The sequence below is a fragment of the Silene latifolia genome, chromosome 2 (genome assembly GCF_048544455.1).
Source record: "Silene latifolia isolate original U9 population chromosome 2, ASM4854445v1, whole genome shotgun sequence".
NCBI classification, from domain to species: Eukaryota; Viridiplantae; Streptophyta; class Magnoliopsida; order Caryophyllales; family Caryophyllaceae; genus Silene; species Silene latifolia.
Genome location: NC_133527.1, coordinates 192,767,613 through 192,774,018, shown reverse-complemented (window position 1 = coordinate 192,774,018; position 6,406 = coordinate 192,767,613). Strand labels below are relative to the sequence as shown.

Here is a 6,406-nt window from a genome sequence, read left to right as displayed (position 1 = left end):
TTTGCTAATTTGACACGACGGGCATAAAGAAGAATCATGAGTCTTATTACATAAAATACGACGCTGTGAACTTAAAAGACTTAAAATAGAGGACCCGGGGTGACCAAGTCGAGAGTGCCAAACATCGTGACCATGAGTGAGAAGGGCTTGAGGCGACTGGGACGGACTCGAGGAAGGTTTTGTGGACACGGGATATAGCTCGCCGTCACTGTCACTCCGCATAATCAGTTTCCCAGTCGGAATATCCTTCACAGAAAAGCCAAACGGGTCAAATTCCACCCTAACATTATTATCTTTCGTAAATTGACGAACGGAAATTAAGTTTTTAATAATGTTGGGTGTATGAAGGATATGGCGTAAGTGTAGGGCACGGGAGTTTGTGGGTAAGGTAGAGGTACCCGAACCTAAAACTGGAATGCTACTTCCATTTCCGACATAAATCGAACGAATTTTACTCGTATTAGAAGGATTAGCAATCATACCTGGGTCGGAAGTAAGATGAGAGGAGGCACCCGTATCCATATACCACGGTTCAGCCTGATGTTGAATCGACAAGGCCTGAAAAGCCTGACTCAAATCTGTGGGTTGCGGTGCGTCATTTTCCATAATATAAGCTTGGCCTTGTCCCTGATTTCTGTAATTTGGAGCACGACCAAAATTGCGTGGAGGACGAGGTTGGGGTTGCGGCCAGGATGCCCAGCCAGGGTACGTTGGGTATGGGCATGGTGGTGGGGTCCAGGGGGGAGGCCAAGTCGGCGGGAGGGGTAGCAGGAGCTGCCAAGGCCGTAGCTGGTTCATCACGGCCAGCTGTTCGGTGTTGTTCTAACTCTAACATACTTCGAGCAGTCTCGTAATTTGGCATAGGTTGATTTATAAACGACGCAACAGTGTCATAAGCAGAGGGTAAACCACGTACCAATTGTATGACAAGGCGACGATCCGACACAGGGGCATCAACATCCTTAAGCATCCCGGCCAATTCACGGAGGCGTTGACAATAGGCCTCAAGTGATGGCATGCTCTCGAGTCGTAGTGAATTAAATTCAGCCTCATGAGCGGCAGCGCGAGCACCCTTATTATTATTGAAGATGTTTTCCACCCGTACCCATGCTTCACGGGCGGTCGACTCGTCTTCCAAGATCCGAGGGAGGAGCTCGTCACTCATGGTACCATAAATCCATTGCAAGACATGTGCATCAATCTTTTCCCAGGCTGAATAAGACTCATCGGTCTTCGGTGGCGCGGCCGTTCCATCGATGTGGGATAGAACGTCGTGACCACGGGCATGGAGCCGGAATAGGCGAACCCATGATGCATATGTAACCTTCGTGCCGTCAAGAACACGAACTTTGTTTTGGATGTTGGTGACCGTAAAAACAGGATGTAAGGGGGGTTTTGAGGAATTTGAATTGGAGGAGTTCACTTCACCGTCAATGGCCATGGTGGTGGCTGGCGAATTTTCGAAAAAATAAGCAAAGACGATGGTGATAGGCACAGAGATCGAGGGAGGAGATCGAAATTCTCGTCCTTAGCTCGATACCATGTAAACGATTCAATCCCCTTAAATTAGGGTTGAGATGTATATTACTTATATAGTTAGTGCACAACCATATTGGCTACAATTAAGGAACAACTTACCTAAATACAATATACTTGCTAATTATCAGGAAAGATATTATACTAACCAATATATACAAAATATACACTAACTAACAGATTTGGTACTTGGCAAGGACGATTTTTGGGACTTCATTTGGATATATTATTGAAGAACAATTGGGCCCAACTTTGGCATATTAGCAGGAGACGAAGACAAGACAGAGGGCAAATTGCAAGAAGGATTCTCTCTGCACAAATTCTTGTTTGTGACGGCACATATCCGTCACTCTTGAGTGACGGATACCATTTTAGCTCACAAAGTACCCACTTTTTCTCTCTCTGCAACACTGTTCATGCGGTCCCCTTTCTCCACTAACCCATTTTGTTACCATTTTAACTCACAAAATATCCGCCACAAATGGTAACCCGTCACAAGGGAGACCAATTGTTCTCTCTGTTTATTTTTTTTCTATTTTTTCTGACAAACTCATTTAATAATCGATTTTTCTAAAATGTGTTATAAGGACACATGTTAATAACTCTAATATGATAAGATTAACAATATACTAGATTTCATGCCCGTGCGTTGCACGGGTAACCAATTAATGTTCTGTTTTTAAGTGAGTTTGTAAAAAATGCCAGTTATCAAATGCATGCTTAGAAAGCCTATTAGCTATTTAGGTGATAAATTGAGTAGTACTTCGTATTTTTTTTCCAAAACTTAGGAAAAACGGTATTTCACTAACTTTTTGAGATAGCGTTTTTATATACCCTTATTTATATTTTTTTTTTTACCCCTTTTTATTATTAATCGTGACCTTAAGTGACTCTTTAATTTCGTACCTATTTTTATGATAAGCGTAAACATCTCATCCAACCTTAACCAAAATTCGTACTTGTTTTAAACTACAAAATGGCCATAGTAAAATGGTCATTAGCTCTAACAACTTTATCTTTTGAAGCTAAAGGGAATAGGATTCCCCGAAACGATGATGTATGATGTTAATTATTTATGATAGTTGTTTAAATTAGACCTTTAGTTGCCTTTTAAAATGAATAAGACTCACAACATCAACCGACTATGGTTTTTGACGAAGCTTAATGAAAGGCATTTGTGTAACATAAGATTTGTATTTAGTTCCTCCCTCTAGGGGTTGTTTCTACGCTACATAGTATCCCTCCCATCAATTAACCACAAATAACTCTATTGATATAGTAGTTGAATATCGTACGGTAGTTCTATCTCTTGTCTTCTGCGGATTACTCGTTTAATACTCTGTGTATATATAAAGTAGAGTTCTAGAGTTTGATTTATCAAAAGTTTAAGAAAGACGTGCGTATTTTTAGTTCCTTATATATTTGAGACTTTTTTAAGGATACTTGTGTTACCTTAACTACACAGGTAGATTCAAAATTATTGACCATACCAGAAGGAAAATGTAAAGAATCTTGTGAATGAGAAGGAGTAATTACTAATATTTTGACCAGTACAATCCTGACCAATTTCATATTTATATTTGACTATATATCAATTTAACAATTAAATATAGATTATAATTTATACACCAAGTTTCATGCTTAAACAAACAAAATAAAGTTTGGCCTATATATGGACTATTGATATGCATAAATTTGATACATCCTCTTATAATAAAATTTTGATTTTCTATGTGTATGAAATATGAATTTGCCTACTTCACCCGTAATACATGCGTGTGCATTATTTCACGACTCTCTAGATCCACTTCTATATTTTTCTGATATAAATCATGTTAGATGCTTCATGCCATGGCTCTCTTGATCCACCTCTATGATTTTTCCGATATAAATCATGTTAGATGACTCCTGGAGAATGAAAATAACTTAAAATTGTTAATTAAAACACATTTATAAGAAATGTCACAAATCTATACAGTACTTTACATGCAAAACTATTTATAATAAGAAGTAATACCTACACAAACATAATAAAGTACACGCAATCAACAATACTGCATTGAAATAATTTCGGAGATTCGAGATTCATCATCAAACCTACGCATTCTAATTAGTATCAGAATCTAGTGATTTGTGAGAGACCGTGCCAGAGTTATTGACATCTTCATCCTATCAAAATAACAAATGAATTTTATTAGTCAAAGAACTGTATTCACAAGAAAACACAATCACATACAACAATTAATAGTAACAAACAATGACAAAAAAAAATTTCACATGGAGAGTCGTAACATGCACAATGACTTGTATTTATAGTAAAAGATATCAAATCATACGGTAGTTTAAGAGCGGTATAACGATGGTGTCATTTGATGAACTTGCAAAAATTGATCTATCCAAATTTTCGTACATAAACTATTATGAGTGTTTTGCGCCACTTCCACCATCTTAAACCCACAAATAAGTGAATTTTGGGTAACAAATCCTACAAAAAGAAAAAAAATATATCAATCATGAATAAAAAAGTTATACAAATTTAGAGAAATGAACTAATTATTGGATTTATTATCAATAATAATCCTCATCATGTTATGAAGCAATATCATTTTAATAACAAAAAATTACGGAGAAGAAGGATTAAAACTTAACCTTTTGTAGTAATATTGAATGAGTAAGTTTGATGGTTTTACAAATCCAATTCATAAGCCTACACAAAGACATTAAAAGAAAACGGCAAAATTAGAAATAAATCTCTTAAAAAGGATTCAAATAAACAACAAAAACATTAAATCATTTATCATAATAGTAGCCATCATAAATAACTTCAATCAATTACAAAAGATGTTGCATCATCATGGATTCTAGATTTCTAGCAACATTTGTGCTTTATATAGCTATAGCTTATGTCCCTAATATGATAAGAATTCCAATAGGTAAAACTTTATCCACCCTAATATGATAGAATTCTTATACGTGCATAGCTTAGGAGTTAGGTCTTTTGTAGGATTCCTATAAGATCTTTTTTAATTATTACTCCCTCCATTATTTTATATATGACGTTTTCGTTTTACGAGGTAAGCCTTTGACTTTCAATTATATAAAAATATACTCTAGAAAAAATTATGAAAATTATATCATTAGATTCGTCATAAAATTTGCTTTCAAAAGAGTATACATTTTATAGTATTAACTTATATATTTTGAGAGATATTGAAGAGAGAAGTGAGTGTCTCGAAATGTGAGAATGACATATATAAAATAATGGAGGGAGTATAATATTAACCGTATTATCATCTTAATATTTCAAACAAATTAATTAAAGAGCAATTTTTTTTTTTTTAATTTCAGTAGTTAGAAAAACTTGGAATCTCTCTCGTTGCCTGAAAAAAGCCTCTTTTATATATATACTAGACTAGATTTAATGCCCGTGCGATGCACGGGCCGCTTGTTAGAATTTTTTTAATAGTTATACCTAAAACGTTATTAATTTCGAGAACGATTTATACGTATGACGTGCTACCTGGTAGAATCGTTCATAACTATCTTAATTATACTTACTTCAATTGAAAAAGATAAACAACCATATGGTAATTTCCTAACCATATGCGGCAAAAAACATATAAACATATTTCGCATATTTCATTTTTAACAATAAACTATTAAGTATATTTTTTTTTTATATTAGTTTGAGATTGTCATAAACTAATAAAAGTGTACCACAAAAAGGTGTCATATCGCGTTGTCTTAAGTTATTCATAAAAGTTATTCATGTCCAACTCTTTCGAGGTGGTTTGATAGCCGGTGGCTTCAACTTACCTCCCTCATTCGAAAAGATGAGATAGGTTGATCCTACCCTAGAGGATCAACCTAGTTTTCTTACCTAATCAAAAAAAAAAAAAAAAGTATAAAACTCGCATATATTATAACAATGATGAAAAAAAAATAGTTGTCACGTTCAGCGTTATAATTACTATAGTTATTATTACATTAATACTTGGGAGAGACGCTATTTCACTAAATTAGCGAGAGACCATTTTTCCGTACTCCTTCCTATGTTTACCGTAACCTATTTGTTGTTGATCATGACCCAAAGTAACACTTTAATTTCGTACTTAGCTATTTACATAATAAATGTTTCATACTGTCATGTTTATCATTAAACATGATTGATTTGTACCTATTTTATAGTCTATATTACCATTTTTTTTCTTTGAATGTCCGTGAAAATAACGATAAAACTTTCTGGAAAAAAAACTAAACAAACAAACTAAAGCACAAACAGTTAAAAGAAGGTACTTCAATTAAGGAATAGCGATCAAAAGCGGAAATATATACTACGAATAGTGTTGTAGTCCGTATGTGAATTATTGGTCTTTACGTGATCTTAAGCCATAAAACTATTATTTTTGTGTATTTTGAACTTGTAGAAGCTCCAATATTGTCACGTTTAGCATATACTCGCTTATACGCGTTTGAGTATTATGTAATTCGCATCGCTTATTAGCTCTTATACTAATTAAATCATAGACGATGTATTAATATGTGAATTTAAATTATTCTCAATTCCATGAATCTTATAATCTCGTTATTAGCAGATTCATATAGTTATACTAACTCTATTATCTTATTTTATACTCCGTATAGAAATTTAGAATAATTTGTAAAGTTGGAGGTTCTATTTCACGTAAAGAAAATCTCACAACAAAAGTATTGAATGACGATACTCTTTCTCGTCTTTTGCCGTGACAGTGCTCAGGTACTTTGTCCAATCTTCAACCTTCCAATTTTCTCAACGGAACTCTGGATTTGCCTTGATACCATGCTCGGGCTTATTTGATAAAAAAAATGATCAAAACCCGAAAATAACCAT

General features: G+C 34.5%; 1 long non-coding RNA gene across 1 annotated transcript; it reads right to left on the bottom strand.

The window, feature by feature from the left end:
• Positions 1–3,174: 3,174 nt before the first annotated feature.
• On the bottom strand, positions 3,175–4,454 carry LOC141632181 (uncharacterized). Its single transcript, XR_012537767.1, has 4 exons — positions 4,186–4,454; positions 3,873–4,021; positions 3,554–3,705; positions 3,175–3,444 (listed from the first exon to the last, which is right to left on the bottom strand). It is a non-coding gene; the product is annotated as an uncharacterized LOC141632181 (long non-coding RNA).
• Positions 4,455–6,406: the final 1,952 nt, after the last annotated feature.